General features: G+C 36.4%; 15 non-coding genes and 7 pseudogenes across 15 annotated transcripts; 9 read left to right on the top strand and 13 right to left on the bottom strand.

Annotated features, from left to right (window-relative positions):
* Positions 1-1,504: 1,504 nt before the first annotated feature.
* On the bottom strand, positions 1,505-1,577 carry TRNAT-CGU (transfer RNA threonine (anticodon CGU)). The gene has a single exon. It is a non-coding gene; the product is annotated as a tRNA-Thr (tRNA).
* Positions 1,578-1,709: 132 nt separating this feature from the next.
* On the bottom strand, positions 1,710-1,782 carry TRNAT-CGU (transfer RNA threonine (anticodon CGU)). The gene has a single exon. It is a non-coding gene; the product is annotated as a tRNA-Thr (tRNA).
* A 372-nt stretch (positions 1,783-2,154) lies between these two features.
* On the bottom strand, positions 2,155-2,227 carry TRNAT-UGU (transfer RNA threonine (anticodon UGU)). Its single transcript has one exon. It is a non-coding gene; the product is annotated as a tRNA-Thr (tRNA).
* Positions 2,228-2,360: 133 nt separating this feature from the next.
* On the bottom strand, positions 2,361-2,433 carry TRNAT-AGU (transfer RNA threonine (anticodon AGU)). The gene has a single exon. It is a non-coding gene; the product is annotated as a tRNA-Thr (tRNA).
* Positions 2,434-2,566: 133 nt separating this feature from the next.
* Positions 2,567-2,639, bottom strand: TRNAT-AGU (transfer RNA threonine (anticodon AGU)). Its single transcript has one exon. It is a non-coding gene; the product is annotated as a tRNA-Thr (tRNA).
* A 1,213-nt stretch (positions 2,640-3,852) lies between these two features.
* Positions 3,853-3,925, bottom strand: TRNAT-CGU (transfer RNA threonine (anticodon CGU)). The gene has a single exon. It is a non-coding gene; the product is annotated as a tRNA-Thr (tRNA).
* A 645-nt stretch (positions 3,926-4,570) lies between these two features.
* Positions 4,571-4,643, bottom strand: TRNAT-UGU (transfer RNA threonine (anticodon UGU)). The gene has a single exon. It is a non-coding gene; the product is annotated as a tRNA-Thr (tRNA).
* A 611-nt stretch (positions 4,644-5,254) lies between these two features.
* TRNAT-CGU (transfer RNA threonine (anticodon CGU)) lies at positions 5,255-5,327 on the bottom strand. Its single transcript has one exon. It is a non-coding gene; the product is annotated as a tRNA-Thr (tRNA).
* Positions 5,328-5,459: 132 nt separating this feature from the next.
* On the bottom strand, positions 5,460-5,532 carry TRNAT-CGU (transfer RNA threonine (anticodon CGU)). The gene has a single exon. It is a non-coding gene; the product is annotated as a tRNA-Thr (tRNA).
* Positions 5,533-6,349: 817 nt separating this feature from the next.
* Positions 6,350-6,422, bottom strand: TRNAT-AGU (transfer RNA threonine (anticodon AGU)). The gene has a single exon. It is a non-coding gene; the product is annotated as a tRNA-Thr (tRNA).
* A 166-nt stretch (positions 6,423-6,588) lies between these two features.
* Positions 6,589-6,661, bottom strand: TRNAT-UGU (transfer RNA threonine (anticodon UGU)). The gene has a single exon. It is a non-coding gene; the product is annotated as a tRNA-Thr (tRNA).
* A 337-nt stretch (positions 6,662-6,998) lies between these two features.
* TRNAN-AUU (transfer RNA asparagine (anticodon AUU)) lies at positions 6,999-7,071 on the bottom strand. Its single transcript has one exon. It is a non-coding gene; the product is annotated as a tRNA-Asn (tRNA).
* Positions 7,072-8,836: 1,765 nt separating this feature from the next.
* Positions 8,837-8,909, bottom strand: TRNAT-AGU (transfer RNA threonine (anticodon AGU)). The gene has a single exon. It is a non-coding gene; the product is annotated as a tRNA-Thr (tRNA).
* A 164-nt stretch (positions 8,910-9,073) lies between these two features.
* Positions 9,074-9,146, top strand: TRNAV-CAC (transfer RNA valine (anticodon CAC)). The gene has a single exon. It is a non-coding gene; the product is annotated as a tRNA-Val (tRNA).
* Positions 9,147-13,463: 4,317 nt separating this feature from the next.
* On the top strand, positions 13,464-13,566 carry LOC149699422 (5S ribosomal RNA; annotated as a pseudogene).
* A 122-nt stretch (positions 13,567-13,688) lies between these two features.
* Positions 13,689-13,791, top strand: LOC149699421 (5S ribosomal RNA; annotated as a pseudogene).
* A 122-nt stretch (positions 13,792-13,913) lies between these two features.
* On the top strand, positions 13,914-14,016 carry LOC149699420 (5S ribosomal RNA; annotated as a pseudogene).
* A 122-nt stretch (positions 14,017-14,138) lies between these two features.
* On the top strand, positions 14,139-14,257 carry LOC149699419 (5S ribosomal RNA; annotated as a pseudogene).
* A 137-nt stretch (positions 14,258-14,394) lies between these two features.
* Positions 14,395-14,497, top strand: LOC149699418 (5S ribosomal RNA; annotated as a pseudogene).
* A 122-nt stretch (positions 14,498-14,619) lies between these two features.
* LOC149699417 (5S ribosomal RNA) lies at positions 14,620-14,722 on the top strand (annotated as a pseudogene).
* A 122-nt stretch (positions 14,723-14,844) lies between these two features.
* LOC149699416 (5S ribosomal RNA) lies at positions 14,845-14,963 on the top strand. The gene has a single exon (XR_016382270.1). It is a non-coding gene; the product is annotated as a 5S ribosomal RNA (ribosomal RNA).
* A 362-nt stretch (positions 14,964-15,325) lies between these two features.
* Positions 15,326-15,428, top strand: LOC149699415 (5S ribosomal RNA; annotated as a pseudogene).
* Positions 15,429-18,359: the final 2,931 nt, after the last annotated feature.

Here is an 18,359-nt window from a genome sequence, read left to right as displayed (position 1 = left end):
CCTTCAAGCACCCACAAGTACCTACAAGCACCCACAAGTACCTACAAGTACCTACAAGCACCCACAAGTACCTACAAGCACCCACAAGTACCTACAAGTACCTACAAGCACCCACTAGTACCTACAAGCACCCACTAGTACCTACAAGCACCCACAAGTACCCACAAGTACCTACAAGCACCCACAAGTACCTACAAGCACCCACAAGTACCTACAAGTACCTAAAAGCACCCACAAGTACCTACAAGCACCCACAATTACCCACAAGCACCCACAAGTACCCACATGCACCCACAAGCACCCACAAGTACCCACAAGTACCTACAAGCACCCACAAGTACCTACAACAACCCACAAGTACCTTCAAGCACCCACAAGTACCCACTAGTACCTTCAAGCACCCACAAGTACCCACAAGTACCTACAAGCACCCACAAGTACCTACAAGCACCCACAAGTACCTACAAGCACCCACAAGTACCTACAAGCACCCACAAGTACCTACAAGCACCCACAAGTACCTACAAGTACCCACAAGTACCAAAGGCAGTTGGTTACATAATTTATTAGTGTGGGGGACCTTTTCCAACTTAACTTGTTAGCTCACACAAAGCTAGGTCCCCTTGTTTTTCAACCACCACGAAATTTGAACAAAATAGCTTTAAAAGTGCTAACATCATAGACTGACTCTTTACACTGCTTAAATATCGCAGATTGGAATGGTTTTGAAAATTTAAATTTAAACATACTTAGACTTAATTATAGTCAATGAAAATTGCTTAGCGCAATGTTAGGTGTTGTATCTTCCATTTAAAACCGTTTTCAAGTCTAACAAACGTGTAGTTTTTCTAATATCGGGGCCACCGGATCGTTTTTTTCAGAAAATTTCCCATGTTATTTCTATGGGAAAAATTCCTGTTTTTCAACAAAAGGTGTGATGAATTTTATGGAAATGAAAACCACCCTTAGCAACATTATTTTTTATAAAATTAACTAATTAATGGATCTTTTTGAAATTTTAACCACATATTGTGGGCCAGAATTGTAGTTCTGTGGAAATTTTTCAATACAGTTAATGCAATACAAAAAAAGTTACATCCAACCAAAAAACCCTCCTTATACATTAAGAGCAGTATGAAGTCTTATCTAAGAGAGCTACCGCTCTCTCAGAATTGTTTGCATAAATGAATATCTAAATCAACTATTATTTTTAATTTTTTCAAAATTTGATAGCTAAGAAATCTAGTTCAAGTAACATAACAGCAAGGCTCCAACGAGAATCGAACTCATAATCTCCTGTTTACTAGACAGGCGCTTTAACTACTAAGCCACGGAGCCCTCGCTTTGAAGCGATATGAATGCAGAATATTTCAGTAAATTAACTAAATTATCTCATCGGAACTGTTACCCTATTGTTTGCATATATGCATATCTAAATCAACTATAATTTTTAATTTTTCAAAATTTAATAGCTACGAAATCTAGTTCAAGTAACATAACAGCAGGGCTCCGACGAGAATCGATCTCGTGATCTCCTGTTTACGAGACAGGCGCTTTAACCACTAAGCCACGGAGCCCTTGCATTGAAGTGACATGAATGCGAATATTCCAGTAATTTAACTAAATTAACTCATCGGAATTTTTACCCTATTGTTTAAATTTTTCAAAATTTAATAGCTACGAAATCTCGTTCAAGTAACATAACAGCGAGGCTCCGACGAGAATCGATCTCATGATCTCCTGGTTACGAGACAGGCGCTTTAACCACTAAGCCACGGAGCCCTTGCTTTGAAGCGATATGAATGCTGATTATTTCAGTAAATTCACTAAATTATCTCATGGGAACTTTTACACTATTGTTTGCATATATGCATATCTAAATCAACTATTATTTTTAATTTTTCAAAATTTAATAGCTTCGAAATCTAGTTCAAGTAACATAACAGCAAGGTTCCGACGAGAATCGAACACATGATCTCCTGTTTACAAGACTGGCGCTTTAACCACTAAGCCACGGAGCCCTTGCTTTGAAGCGATATGAATGCAGGATATTTCAGTAAATTAACTAAATTATCTCTTGGGAACTTTTGCCCTATTATTATAATTTTTCAAAATTATATAGCTACGAAATCTAGTTCAAGTAACATAAAAGCGAGGCTCCGACGAGAATCGAACTCATGATCTCCTGTTTACAAGACAGGCGCTTTAACCACTAAGCCACGGAGCCCTTGCTTTGAAGCGATATGAATGCAGAATATTTCAGTAAATTAACTAAATTAACTCATCGGAACTTTTGCCCTATTATTTTAATTTTTCAAAATTATATAGCTACGAAATCTAGTTCAATCAACATAACAGCGAGGCTCCGACGAGAATCGAACTCATGATCTCCTGTTTACTAGACAGGCGCTTTAACTACTAAGCCACGGAGCCCTTGCTTTGAAGCGACATGAATGCTGAATATTCCAGTAATTTAACTAAACTAACTCATCGGAATTTTTACCCTATTGTTTTAATTTTTCAAAATTTAATAGCTACGAAATCTAGGTCAAGTAACATAACAGCAAGTCTCCGACGAGAATCGAACTCATGATCTCCTGTTTACTAGACAGGCGCTTTAACCACTAAGCCACGGAGCCCTTGCTTTGAAGCGATATGAATTCAGAATATTTCAGTAAATTAACTAAATTATCTCATCGGAACTTTTGCCCTATTATTTTAGTTTTTCAAAATTATATAGCTACGAAATCTAGTTCAAGTAACTTAACAGCGAGGCTCCGACGAGAATCGAACTCATGATCTCCTGATTACTATACAGGCGCTTTAACCACTAAGCCACGGAGCTATTGCTTTGAAGTGACATGAATGCTGAATATTCCTGTAATTTAACTAAATTAACTCGTCGGAAGTTTTACCCTATTGTTTTAATTTTTCAAAATTTAATAGCTACGAAATATAGATCAAGTAACATAACAGCAAGGCTCCAACGAGGATCGAACTCATGATCTTGTGTTTACTAGACTGGCGCTTTAACCACTAAGCCACGGAGCCCTTGCTTTGAAGCGATATGAATGCAGAATATTTCAGTAAATTAACTAAATTATCTCAACGTAACTTTTACACTATTGTTTGCATATATGCATATCTAAATCAACTATTATTTTTAATTTTTCAAAATTTAATAGCTACGAAATCTAGTTCAATCAACAAAACAGCGAGGCTCCGACGAGAATCGAACTCATGATCTCCTGTTTACTAGACAGGCGCTTTAACCACTAAGCCCTTGCTTTGAAGCGACATGAATGCTGAATATTCCAGTAATTTAACTTAATTAACTCATCGGAGTTTTTACCCTATTGTTTTAATTTTTCAAAATTTAATAGCTACGAAATCTCGTTCAAGTAACATAACAGCGAGGCTCCGACGAGAATCGAGCTCATGATCTCCTGTTTACTAGACAGGCGCTTTAACCACTAAACCACGGAGCCCTTGCTTTGAAGCGACATGAATGCTGAATTTTTCAGTAAACTAACTAAATTATCTCATCGGAACTGTTACCCTATTGTTTGCATATATACATATTTAAATCAACTATTATTTTTAATTTTTCAAAATTTAATAGCTACGAAATCTAGTTCAAGTAACATAACAGCGAGGCTCCGACGAGAATCGATCTCATGATCTCCTGTTTACGAGACAGGCGCTTTAACCACTAAGCCCTTGCTTTGAAGCGACATGAATGCTGAATATTCCAGTAATTTAACTTAATTAACTCATCGGAATTTTTACCCTATTGTTTTAATTTTTCAAAATTTAAAAGCTACGAAATCTCGTTCAAGTAACATAACAGCGAGGCTCCGACGAGAATCGATCTCATGATCTCCTGTTTACGAGACAGGCGCTCTAACCACTAAGCCACGGAGCCCTTGCTTTGAAGCGATATGAATGCAGAATATTTCAGTAAATTAACTAAATTATCTCATCGGAACTTTTACCCTATTGTTTGCAGAAATGCATATCTAAATCAACTATTATTTTTAATTTTTTCAAAATTTTATAGCTACGAAATCTAGTTCAAGTAACATAACAGCACGGCTCCAACGAGAATCGAACTCATAATGTCCTGTTTACTAGACAGGCGCTTTAACAACTAAGCCACGGAGTCCTCGCTTTAAAGCGATATGAATGCTGAATATTTCAGTAAATAAAGTAAATTATCTCATGGGAACTTTTACACTATTGTTTGCAAATATGCATATCTAAATCAACTATTATTTTTAATTTTTCAAAATTCAATAGCTTCGAAATCTAGTTCAATTAATATAACAGCGAGGCTCCGACGAGAATCGAACTCTTGATCTCCTGTTTACAAGACAGTCGCTTTAACCACTACGCCACGGAGCCCTTGCTTTGAAGCGATATGAATTCTGAATATTCCAGTAAATTAACTAAATTATCTCATCGGAACTTTTACACTATTGTTTGCATATATGCATATCTAAATCAACTATTATTTTTAATTTTTCAAAATTTAATAGCTTCGAAATCTAGTTCAATTGATATAACAGCGAGGCTCCGACGAGAATCGAACTCTTGATCTCCTGTTTACAAGACAGGCGCTTTAACCACTTAGCCACGGAGCCCTTGCTTTGAAGCGACATGAATGCTGAATTTTTCAGTAAATTAAATAAATTATCTCATCGGAGCTGTTACCCTATTGTTTGCATATATGCATATCTAAATCAACTATTATTTTTAATTTTTCAAAATTTAATAGCTACGAAATCTAGTTCAAGTAAATTAACAGCAGGGCTCCGACGAGAATCGATCTTATGATCTCCTGTTTACGAGACAGGCGGTTTAACCACTAAGCCACGGAGCCCTTGCTTTGAAGCGACATGAATGCTGAATATTCCAGTAATTTAACTAAACTAACTCATCGGAATTTTTACACTATTGTTTTAACTTTTCATATTTTAATAGCTACGAAATCTAGATCAAGTAATATAACAGCGAGGCTCCGACGAGAATCGAACTCATGCTCTCCTGTTTACTACACAGTCGCTTTAACCACAACGCCACGGAGCCCTTAATTTGAAGCGATATGAACTCTGAATATTCCAGTAAATTAAATGAATTATCTCATCGGAACTTTTACCCTATTGTTTGCATAAATGAATATCTAAATCAACTATTATTTTTAATTTTTCAAAATTTAATAGCTACGAAATCTAGTTCAAGTAACATAACAGCAGGGCTCCGACGAGAATCGATCTCGTGATCTCCTGTTTACGAGACAGGCGCTTTAACCACTAAGCCACGGAGCCCTTGCATTGAAGTGACATGAATGCGAATATTCCAGTAATTTAACTAAATTAACTCATCGGAATTTTTACCCTATTGTTTAAATTTTTCAAAATTTAATAGCTACGAAATCTCGTTCAAGTAACATAACAGCGAGGCTCCGACGAGGATCGATCTCATGATCTCCTGGTTACGAGACAGGCGCTTTAACCACTAAGCCACGGAGCCCTTGCTTTGAAGCGATATGAATGCTGAATATTTCAGTAAATTCACTAAATTATCTCATGGGAACTTTTACACTATTGTTTGCATATATGCATATCTAAATCAACTATTATTTTTAATTTTTCAAAATTTAATAGCTTCGAAATCTAGTTCAAGTAATATAACAGCAAGGTTCCGACGAGAATCGAACACATGATCTCCTGTTTACAAGACTGGCGCTTTAACCACTTAGCCACGGAGCCCTTGCTTTGAAGCGATATGAATGCAGGATATTTCAGTAAATTAACTAAATTATCTCTTGGGAACTTTTGCCCTATTATTATAATTTTTCAAAATTATATAGCTACGAAATCTAGTTCAAGTAACATAACAGCGAGGCTCCGACGATTATCGAACTCATGATCTCCTGTTTACTAGACAAGCGCTTTAACCACTAAGCCACGGAGCCCTTGCTTTGAAGCGACATGAATGCTGAATATTCCAGTAATTTAACTAAATTAACTCTTCGGAATTTTTACCCTATTGGTTTAATTTTTCAAAATTTAATAGCTACGAAATCTAGGTCAAGTAACACAACAGCGAGGCTCCGACTAGAATCGAACTCATGATCTCCGGTTTAATGGACAGGCGCTTTAACCACTAAGCCACGGAGCCCTTGCTCTGAAGCGAAATGAATGCTGAATATTTCAGTAAATTAACTAAATTATCACATCGAAACTTTTACACTATTGTTTGCTTATATGCATATCTAAATCAACTATTATTTTTAATTTTTCAAAATTTAATAGCAACGAAATCTAGTTCAAGTAACATAACAGCGAGGCTCCGACGAGAATCGAACTCATGATCTTCTGTTTACTAGACAGGCGCTTTAACCACTAAGCCACGGAGCCCTTGCTTTGAAGCGATATGAATGCTGAATATTTCAGTAAATTATCTAAATTATCTCATGGGAACTTTTACACTATTGTTTGCATATATGCATATCTAAATCAACTATAATTTTTAATTTTTCAAAATTTAATAGCTTCGAAATCTAGTTCAAGTAATATAACAGCGAGGCTCCGACGAGAATCGAACTCATGATCTCCTGTATACAAGACAGGCGCTTTAACCACTAAGCCACGGAGCCCTTGGTTTGAAGCGATATGAATGCAGAATATTTCAGTAAATTAACTAAATTATCTCATGGGAACTTTTGCCCTATTATTTTAATTTTTCAAAACTATATAGCAACGAAATCTAGTTCAAGTAACATAACAGCGATGCTCCGACGAGAATCGAACTCATGAATTCCTGTTTACTAGACAGGCGCTTTAACCACTAAGCCACGGAGCCCTTGCTTTGAAGCGACATGAATGCTGAATATTCCAGTAATTTAACTAAATTAACTCCTCGGAATTTTTACCTTATTGTTTTAATTTTTCAAAATTTAATAGCTACGAAATAGGTCAAGTAACATAACAGCAAGGCTCCGACGAGAATCGAACTCATGATATCCGGTTTAATAGACAGGCGCTTTAACCACTAAGCCACGGAGCCCTTGCTCTGAAGCGAAATGAATGCTGAATATTTCACTAAATTAACTAAATTATCACATCGGAACTTTTACACTATTGTTTGCTTATATGCATATGTAAATCAACTATTATTTTTAATTTTTCAAAATTTAATAGCTTCGAAATCTAGTTCAAGTAATAAAACAGCAAGGCTCCGACGAGAATCGAACACATGATATCTTGTTTACAAGACTGGCGCTTTAACCACTAAGCCACGGAGCCCATGCTTTGAAGCGATATGAATGCAGAATATTTCAATAAATTAACTAAATTATCTCATGGGAACTTTTACACTATTGTTTGCATATATGCATATCTAAATCAACTATAATTTTTAATTTTTCAAAATTTAATAGCTTCGAAATCTAGTTCAAGTAATATAACAGCAAGGCTCCGACGAGAATCGAACACATGATCTCCTTTTTACAAGACTGGCGCTTTAACCACTAAGCCACGGAGCCCTTGCTTTGAAGCGATATGAATGCAGAATATTTCAGTAAATTAACTAAATTATCTCAACGTAACTTTTACACTATTGTTTGCATATATGCATATCTAAATCAACTATTATTTTTAATTTTTCAAAATTTAATAGCTACGAAATCTAGTTCAAGTAACATAACAGCGAGGCTCCGACGAGAATCGAACTCATGATCTCCTGTTTACTAGACAGCCGCTTTAACCACTAAGCCACGGAGCCCTTGCTTTGAAGCGACATGAATGCTGAATATTCCAGTAATTTAACTAAATTAACTCATCGGAATTTTTACCCTATTGTTTTAATTTTTGAAAATTTAATAGCTACGAAATCTAGGTCAAGTAACATAACAGCAAGGCAACGACGAGAATCGAACTCATGATCTTCTGTTTACTAGACAGTCGCTTTAACCACTAAGCCACGGAGCCCTTGCTTTGAAGCGATATGAATGCTGAATATTTCAGTAAATTATCTAAATTATCTCATGGGAACTTTTACACTATTGTTTGCATATATGCATATCTAAATCAACTATAATTTTTAATTTTTCAAAATTTAATAGCTTCGAAATCTAGTTCAAGTAATATAACAGCAAGGCTCCGACGAGAATCGAACACATGATCTCCTGTTTACAAGATTGGCACTTTAACCACTAAGCCACGGAGCCCTTGCTTTGAAGCGATATGAATGCAGAATATTTCAGTAAATTAACTAAATTATCTCAACGTAACTTTTACACTATTGTTTGCATAAATGCATATCTAAATCAACTATTATTTTTAATTTTTCTAAATTTAATAGCTACGAAATCTAGTACAAGTAATATAACAGGGAGGCTCCGACGAGCATCGAACTCATGATCTCCTGTTTACTAGACAGGCGCTTTAACCAATAAGCCACGGAGCCCTTGCTTTGAAGCGATATGAATGCAGAATATTTCAATAAATTAACTAAATTATCTCATGGGAACTTTTACACCATTGTTTGCATATCTAAATCAACTATTATTTTTAATTTTTCAAAATTTAATAGCTTCGAAATCTAGTTCTAGTAATAAAACAGCAAGGCTCCGACGAGAATCGAACACATGATATCCTGTTTACAAGACTGGCGCTTTAACCACTAAGCCACGGAGCCCATGCTTTGAAGCGATATGAATGCAGAATATTTCAGTAAATTAACTAAATTATCTCATGGGAACTTTTGCCCTATTATTTTATTTTTTCAAAATTATAAAGCTACGAAATCTAGTTCAAGTAACATAACAGCGAGGCTCCGACGAGAATCGAACTCATTATCTCCTGTTTACTAGACAGGCGCTTTAACCACTAAGCCACGGAGCCCTTGCTTTGAAGCGATATGAATGCAGAATATTTCAGTAAGTTAACTCAATTAACTCATCGGAATTTTTACCCTATTGTTTTAATTTTTCAAAATTTAATAGCTACGAAATCTAGGTCAAGTAACATAACAGCAAGGCTCCGACGAGAAAACTCAGTGCTACCACGTATCTATGGTGCAGTGGTTATCACGTCCGCTTCACACGCGGAAAGTCCCAGGTTCGAGCCCAGGTAGATACATGTTTTAACCATCTTGATTGGACATAATAATTAGTTAGATCTCTTGGAAAACTTAGACTCACCACGTGTCTGTGGTGTAGTGGTTATAATATATATTTAACAATTATTTCACTTCACTTGGTTTAATAAGGTTACATAGGTAGCGTACTTTTTCCCTACTTTTAAAACCATTAAACTAAGTAATATTAGAAGTTCAATAGATTGTCTAAAAAAGATGTTAAAAGCCACTGTAAATGGTGCATAAATGCTTAATATTTCCTTAATACTTGCAAATAATATTAGTAAATGGTGTGAATTGATCATAGAAATGGGGTTAAAGTACACCCTAAATGATGTCTTTTATGGCACTGGAAAAAACAGCATATATGGTGTTTGAATGCACCATTATATTTTAGAGTGCAAATGTATGACGGTAAAGCAATAATAATTATTCAAAATTTAATTACATTAAGACTGAAGTGACAGATATTATATAAAAACGTCTTGGTTTGGACCAAGGCCGAAAAAACAAACGATATGTGTGAGGTTTATCAATTGACTGAAGTTCAGATATTGAAATTTTTTTCTAGTTCTTTTTATCCACTCAATCCTTAATCAATATTTAATTCAATCAACTGATTTTACTGTTAATCGATCTAGTCCCTCTAAATTAATTGAAAAAATTACATATCTACGCTTTTTCAAGAACAATTAATTTCATGATAAAATGTTTTCGAAAATGTAATTGTTCTTGAAAAAGCGTAGATATGTAATTTTTTCAATTAATTTAGAGGGACTAGATCGATTTACAGTAAAATCAGTTGTTTTGCGTATGCTTCATTTTAAACGCCAATATTAGTCAAGTCTCTCAAGAATGTTTAATTGTTCTTTATCAAGACGATGTAACGCTCAATAAGGCGAACAACTAACGAAGAAAATATTTAATATTAATTGTATTTATTTTAATATTTAAGATAATCTTGTTTCTCAACTCAAAATAAAAACGGAAAGAGTTAAAAAGCAGTCTATTTTTTGTCTGTGTGTGTCTGTCCGTTGACACACTAGTGCGCCGAGTTAGCAGTTCGCTTTGTTTTGACGTGTTAAGAAATCCTACAGAACCTTAATATTCACTTTTTCCATAATATAAAGTGAATATGTGGAAATCTTTTTCGTAATTACGATGCATTTAGTACTTTTGTAGCTTTAAAGCTCTGTTTCATTTTGATATTCCAAGGGTGATTTTTAATATTGTTATTTGAAATGGATGTTTATATATTACTTAAGCTATACAACATCTGTTTATAGCATAATCCTTTCTATGGTGATTTCAAGAAGAACGCAACGATATAGGTCTATTGAACTTTTATTTGTCAATAGGCCTAGTGAACCAAAAAGTAAACGCTTGGGTTTGGTTTTCGTTTCTGTAATGCAGAGACATAAACGGTTCAGAGTGAGCCGAAAGTTAATACACTGTTAAATAATTAGGCTTAGATTTTATAATCATGGTGGAAATCTGGGTCGCGTTCAGCAGAGCTCAGCGCTGTTAGCAGTGTCTTACAGGACGGGATTTTGTTTTTGAATTGGACGTAACGGACGGTGCTTAGCGCTGAGCCAGCGCGGTCTTCAAAGAAAATCGTCGGGTTTTTCGAAAACGTGACGTAAAACGCGTAGTTCTCAGCTTGGCGAAAGAAGATGGAGGAATTAATACAAATAGCTCTTGCTGATTCTGATCGGATTATAGCTATTTAATTGGCGTGAAACCAGTTGATCACGCGAGAATTTTAAGAGACATGTTACTTTCTAATTTTAATTATAAAAGTTGTTGTTATCTATCTCTTTAAATATGTTATCATACAATTTTTGTTAAGCCTTGGTATCTTGCACGCTTTATTGCGCTAGCGTCATTTTTACCTCTCCGTGTGACGTAGTCCAGGAGAGGTTCTGTAACGGCCGTGTCTGTCTGTCTGTGTGTCTGTCTGTCTGTCTGTCTGTCTGTCCGTTGTTACACCCACGTGACCGCGTTCGCAGTTTGCGTATCGGAGCAAACGTGTTCGCCATTTCCGAACTGCTTTCACAGTCACGGAAACGGCTCCTCTACTTGAGTTCTCACACCACCATCTTCTGGTCTTTGTCCATCCCACACGGCCACCAGTCTGTACATTCTGACTTCTAATCACCACCATCTTCTGTTCTTTGTCAATCCCACATTGACACCAGTCTGCACTTAAACTGGCTTCTAACACCACCATACACTGGTCTTCCGTCTATTCCACATAGACACCAATCTGTATCATTGGCTTCTACTCCATTATCATCGTTTTTTTAGGATATACGCGGCGATCAGCTAGGGTTACGAGAAACGTCTAGCCTCCCTAAGGTGGGATCGCCACCAGAGGTTTTCGCAATTGCGCTTTATCCTTACTATTATAATGGAAACGAATCGTATATATACCCCAAAATTTGAAGAAAGCGGGCAAGAGGGGTACCCTTCACTTTAAACGATTTAACTATTATTAATGTTAATTATTGAAGATTAAAATAATTAAAAATAATTATATTTATTTAAATATTAAAGATAAACCTCACGTGCAAAGAGAGAGATTATCATTAACTCCTATATCTACGAAGGCCCGTGCATGCGATATATTTCCTTCATTGCCTCCTATATCTATCAAGGCCCGTGCATTGTGATATATTTCATTCATTGCCTCCTATATCTATCAAGGCGCGTGCATTGTGATATATTTCATTCATTGCCTCCTATATCTATCAAGGCCCGTGCATTGCGATATATTTTTCAAAACAATAACCATAATGGGAAGCTCCTCTCAGAAACATAATAATTTCTTTTCTGTGTATATGAAATGAAAATATGGATAATATTGCGCTCCTTCTTTAATGGTATGAATCCTTGCCTGTCTATTAATATTTTACGTAGGAGTAATACGTTTTTAGCGAAGTCTAGAGAAGATAAACATAAGCGAGATTGTTTCGGAAAAAAATACTGCTTCCACTAATAGGTGTATACTCCTTGTTACTGTTGTATAGAGTAATCATGATAAAAGCTTAAAAAATTACGAGAGGACAGACCTTTTTTATCCTCTTGTTTTATTCTTAATATGAATGTAAAACGTTTATTTTGTATCAAAAAATATTTTTTGGTGCTAAGATTGCTTTAAAAAAATCCAAACGGTTAGGCATTGGTAAAAAGACAAATGATATTTTTAAATTCTAATGAGATAACGCTCACCTAGTTGAAAAGTGCCCTTTTTTATCCGCGGGAGCCATTCTTAATGGGAATTTCGATGCTAGTAGGTTGTCATTTAAACTACCGGTATATTTTTGTTGTTGGAAATTGGATATTAAGTCAAATTAAGTGGTTGAAAAGAGCCAGCAGGTTTTTGCCGCTTCTTTTTGTGAGTATTTGATTTTTGTATGTAAAATGGAGGAAGATAATGTTGAGAGTAAGGATGAAATGCGGAAGCGCGGGAAAGGACGAGGGCAAAAAGGTCGACGTTTTCAATGGATACTCAAGGTTATATAATCTTCTCGACACGGAGAGGTAATATTTTGTTTTTCCCAACTTGTTAAAACACCGATGACCGGAGAAAAGCTATGATGACAGATCTCACCGGTAAACGTTTTCCAAAATCCGCTGTCATTTTGGGGAGCTCTGCTGGACGCAGCCCAGACCAGTGAAAGGTCTGATCGTAATCGGTTTATAGCTTGGTGTTTTCATGCTTTTTATGGTGCGCATTTACTTTCAGTGTGTGTAGCCACAAATAAGCTTTGGTGTTATGTAACGTTAACAGTCATGTTGACAAACTAAGAAAATCGTTGAGGTGAAACGAGAGGATAGTGTTTACATGGCAACCCTGTTGTGAATATGGCTTTGAACATAGAGGTAGAGGGTATACAGTTGAGGAGTAGAAAATTGGGCCTTTACAAAAACGTAAAGGTAATATCCCTCCAAAGTTTTAGCTCTTCATTTCCCGTTTTTCCCCCCATCGGATGATTTTAATGTGTACAAGTATATCCTTATTGGATGTAAAATGTCGTCTGATTTACAGTATATTTGCTATGCTTTGTATACTGATTTAACATTTCATAAATTTTAACTTCAGTATTTGTTCTTAAAAAAATAAACATTTCCATATCTGGGTAAGTAAGTTTGTAAGTAGTCCTCCTCGGAAAGGTAATATTTTGGTTTTCCCAACTTGTTCCTTTATGTTTCCTCTTTAAATTCCACCAGATATGAAAAAACAAACATATCTTCTTTTTGTTATTGTTTTATAAAGATGAAGGTTAATTAAATTCAAATTATTAAATAGCACTCTCGGCAACGGCCATATCACGCTGAATACACCGGTTCTCGTCCGATCACCGAAGTTAAGCAGCGTCGAGCGCAGTCAGTACTTGGGAACACTGCGTGCCGTTGGCTTTCTCCTTTTTGTTTCCTCTTTTAATTTCCACCAGATATGAAAAAAGCAAACATATCTTCTTTTTGGTATTGTTTTATAAAGATGAAGGTGAATTAAATTCAAATTATTAACTAGCACTCTCGGCAACGGCCATATCACGCTGAATACACCGGTTCTCGTCCGATCACCGAAGTTAAGCAGCGTCGAGCGCAGTCAGTACTTGGGAACACTGCGTGCCGTTGGCTTTTTCCTTTTTGTTTCCTCTTTTAAATTCCACCAGATATGAAAAAAGCAAACATATCTTCTTTTTGTTATTGTTTTATAAAGATGAAGGTGAATTAAATTCGAATTATTAACTAGCACTCTCGGCAACGGCAATATCATGCTGAAAACACCGGTTCTCGTCCGATCACCGAAGTTAAGCAGCGTCGAGCGCAGTCAGTACTTGGGAACACTGCGTGCCGTTGGCTTTTTCCTTTTTGTTTCCTCTTTTAAATTCCACCAGATATGAAAAAAACAAACATATCTTCTTTTTGTTATTGTTTTTTAAAGTTGAAGGTGAATTAAATTCAAATTATTCACTAGCACTCTCGGCAACGGCCATATCACGCAGAATACACCGGTTCTCGTCCGATCACCGAAGTTGAGCAGCGTTGAGTGCAGTCAGTACTTGGGAGGGAGACCACTTAGGAACAGTGCGTGTCGTTGGCTTTTTCACTTTTTTTTCCTCTTTTAAAATCCAATAGATATGAAAAAAGCAAACATATTTTCATTTTGTTATTGTTTTAAAAAGATGAAGGTTAATTTTTCTCACTTAATTTAAATTCGAATTATTAACTAGCACTCTCGGCAACGGCCATATCATGCTGAAAACACCGGTTCTCGTCCGATCACCGAAGTTAAGCAGCGTCGAGCGCAGTCAGTACTTGGGAACACTGCGTGCCGTTGGCTTTTTCCTTTTTGTTTCCTCTTTTAAATTCCGCCAGATACGAAAAAATCAAACATATCTTCTTTTTGTTATTGTTTTATAAAGATGAAAGTTAATTAAATTCAAATTATTAACTAGCACTCTCGGCAACGGCCATATCACGCTGAATACACCGGTTCTCGTCGGATCACCGAAGTTAAGCAGCGTCGAGCGCAGTCAGTACTTGGGAACACTGCGTGCCGTTGGCTTTTTCCTTTTTGTTTCCTCTTCTAATTTCCACCAGATATGAAAAAAGCAAACATATCTTCTTTTTGTTATTGTTTTATAAAGATGAAGGTGAATTAAATTCAAATTATTAACTAGCACTCTCGGCAACGGCCATATCATGCTGAAAACACCGGTTCTCGTCCGATCACCGAAGTTAAGCAGCGTCGAGCGCAGTCGGTACTTGGGAGGGAGACCACTTAGGAACACTGCGTGCCGTTGGCTTTTTCACTTTTTTTTCCTCTTTTAAATTCCAATTGATATGAAAAAAGCAAACATATTTTCTTTTTGTTATTGTTTTAAAAAGATGAAGGTTAATTTGTCTCACTTAATTTAAATTCGAATTATTAACTAGTATTCTCGGCAACGGCCATATCATGCTGAAAACACCGGTTCTCGTCCGATCACCGAAGTTAAGCAGCGTCGAGCGCAGTCAGTACGTGGGATCACTGCGTGCCGTTAGCTTTTTCCTTTTTGTTTCCTCTTTTAAATTCCACCATATATGAAAAAAGCAAACATATCTTCTTTTTGTTATTGTTTTATAAAGATGAAGGTTAATTAAATTCAAATTATTAACTAGCACTCTCGGCAACGGCCATATCACGCTGAATACACCGGTTCTCGTCCGATCACCGAAGTTAAGCAGCGTCGAGCGCAGTCAGTACTAGGGGACACTGCGTGCCGTTGACTTTTTCCTTTGTGTTTCCTCTTTTAATTTCCACCAGATATGAAACAAGTTGGGAAAACCAAAATATTACCTCTCCGAGTCAACACGACTACTTACAAACTTATTTACCCAGATATGAAAATGTTTCTTAAGTTAAAATTTAGGAAATATTAAAGCAGTATACAAAGCATAGCAAATTTACTGTAAATCAGACGACATTTTACATCCAATAATGATATACTTGTACACATTAAAATCATCCGATGGGGGAAAAACGGGTCATCGGCGTTTTATAAATGAGACTAAGCGCAATAAAGCGTGCAAGGTACCAAGGCTTAACAAAAATTGTAGGATAACATATTTATAGAGATAGATAACAACTTTTATAATTAAAATTAGCAACTAACATATCTCTTAAAATTCTCGCGTGATCAACTGGTTTCACGCAAATTAAATAGCTATAGTCCCATAGAGCTATTTGTATTAATTCCTCCATGGTTTTTTTCGCCAAGCTGAGAACTACGCGTTTTACGTCACGTTATCCAAAAAGCCGACTATTTTCTTTGAAGACCGTGCTAGCTCAGCGCTAAGCACCGTGACGTCAAAATTCAAAAACCAAATCCCTGGGCCGCGTTCAGCAGCGCTGGGCTCTGCTGAACGCGGCCCAGATTTCCACCATGATTATAAAATCTAAGCCTAATTATTTAAAAGTGTATTTAACTTTCGGCTCACTCTGAACCGTTAATGTCTCTGCATACAGAAACGAAAACCAAACCCAAACGTTTACTTTATGGTTCACTAGGCCTATTGACAAATAAAAGTTCATTTGACCAATATAGCAGCGTTGTGCTTGTATTCACTGTGACTTTAGAAAGGATTATGCTATAAACAGATGTAGTATAGCTTAAGTAATATATAAACATCCTTTTTAAATAATAATATTAAAAATATTCTTTGGAATATCAAAATGAAATAGAGCTTTAAAGCTACAAAAGTACTAAATGCATCATAATTACGAAAAATATTTCCACATATTCACTTAAGGATAAAGGGAATATTATCGTTGTGTTGGATTTCTTTACACATCAAAACAAAACGAACTTCTAACGCAGCGCACTACTGTAACAACGGACGGACACATATAGACACAAGATCCAAAAACCCGACTATTTTCTTTGATGACTACGCTGGCTCAGCGCTGAGCAGCGTGACGTCACAATTCAAAAACCAAATTCCATCCTATAGGACACTGCTAACAGCGCTGAGCTCTGCTGAACGCGGCACAGATTTCCGCCATGATGCTTTACTTAATTTTAAAATCTAAACCTGATTATTTTAAAGTGTATTTAACTTTCGGTCTTTCTGAACCGTTAATGTCTCTGCATTACAGAAACGAAAAACAAACCCAAGTGTTTACTTTATGGTTCATTCGGCCTATTGACATATAAAAGTTCATTTGACCGACAAAGTAGCGTTCTTTTTTGAAATCACTAAAGAAAGGATTATGCTATAAACAGATTTAGTATAGCTTTAGTAATATGTAAACATCCATTTCAAATAACAAAATTAAAAAAAATCTTTGGAATATCAAAATGAATCGGAGCTTTAAAGCTACAAAAGTACTAAATGCATCGTAATTACGAAAAATATTTCCACATATTCATTTTATATTATGGAAAACGGGAATATTAAGGTTCTGAAGGATTTCTTTACACATCAAAACAAAACGAACTTCTAACGCAGCGCACTAGTGTTACAACGGACGGACACATATAGACAAACACATAGACTGCTGTTTTACCCTTTCCGTATTAATTTTGAGTTGAGAGACATGATTATCTTAAATATTAAAATAAATATAATTAATATTAAATATTTTCTTCGATAGTTGTTCGCCTTATTGAGCGTTACATCGTTTTGAAAAAGAACAATTAAACATTCTTGAGAGACTTGACTAATATTGGCGTTTGAAATGAAGCATACGCCGGTTTCTTCGCCTTCATCAAATAGGTAGTATATAAGGGTGTCGAATCGCAGCTAGGGATAAGAACAGCGCAATTGCGTGAACCTTTGGTGGAAGCCCCACCATTGGGAGGCCGGACGTTTCTCGTAACCCTGGCCGATCGCCGCGTATGTCTTAACCTTAAGGAGTAGAAGCCAGGTGTACAGACTGGTGTCCATGTGGCATGGACAAAAACAAAGACCAGAAGATGGTGGTGTTAGAAGCCAGGTGTACAGACTGGTGTCCATGTGGGATGGACAAAAACTAAGACCAGAAGATGGTGGTGTTAGAAGCCAGGTGTACAGACTGGTGTCCATGTGGGATGGACAAAAACAAAGACCAGAAGATGGTGGTGTTAGAAGCCAGGTGTACAGACTGGTGTCCATGTGGGATGGACAAAAACAAAGACCAGAAGGTGGTGGTGTTAGATGCCAGGTGTACAAACTGGTGTCCATGTGGGATGGACGAAAACAAAGACCGGAAAATGATGGTGATAGAAGCCAGTAAGTGCAGACTGGTGTCTATGTGGAATGGACAAAGACCACAAAATGGTGGTGTTTGAAGCCAATAAGTACAGATTGGTATTCATGTATAATAGACAATTGACTAGTCAGATGAAGTAATAATGGCCAGTTGATTTGTGGATAGATACAAGTTTTGAAATTTCCGGGAACTGTGAATACGGTCCGGAAATAGCGAACACATTTGCTTCAATTCGGAAACTGCGAACACGGTCCCTTGGGGTGTAAGTCAATAACAACAGACACACACACACACACACACACATACGGGCACACGATTGACACTTGGGGACCGATAAGGAGTGATTGACATCTGAGGACCCAATTAACTATAGTTCATTAAAAAGAGGATTTCATAATTAGTTGAGCGCCGTAAAGCATATAATTAAACACTCGCTGTGGAAAAAGAACCCAAGACATTTATATGTAGG

The sequence above is a fragment of the Phalangium opilio genome, unplaced genomic scaffold (genome assembly GCF_054372755.1).
Source record: "Phalangium opilio isolate 3A_F unplaced genomic scaffold, DU_Popi_V2 ptg000019l_1, whole genome shotgun sequence".
Taxonomy (NCBI): domain Eukaryota; kingdom Metazoa; phylum Arthropoda; class Arachnida; order Opiliones; family Phalangiidae; genus Phalangium; species Phalangium opilio.
The sequence above is the reverse complement of the archived record's forward strand: the minus strand, read 5'-3'. Positions and strand labels throughout refer to the sequence as shown.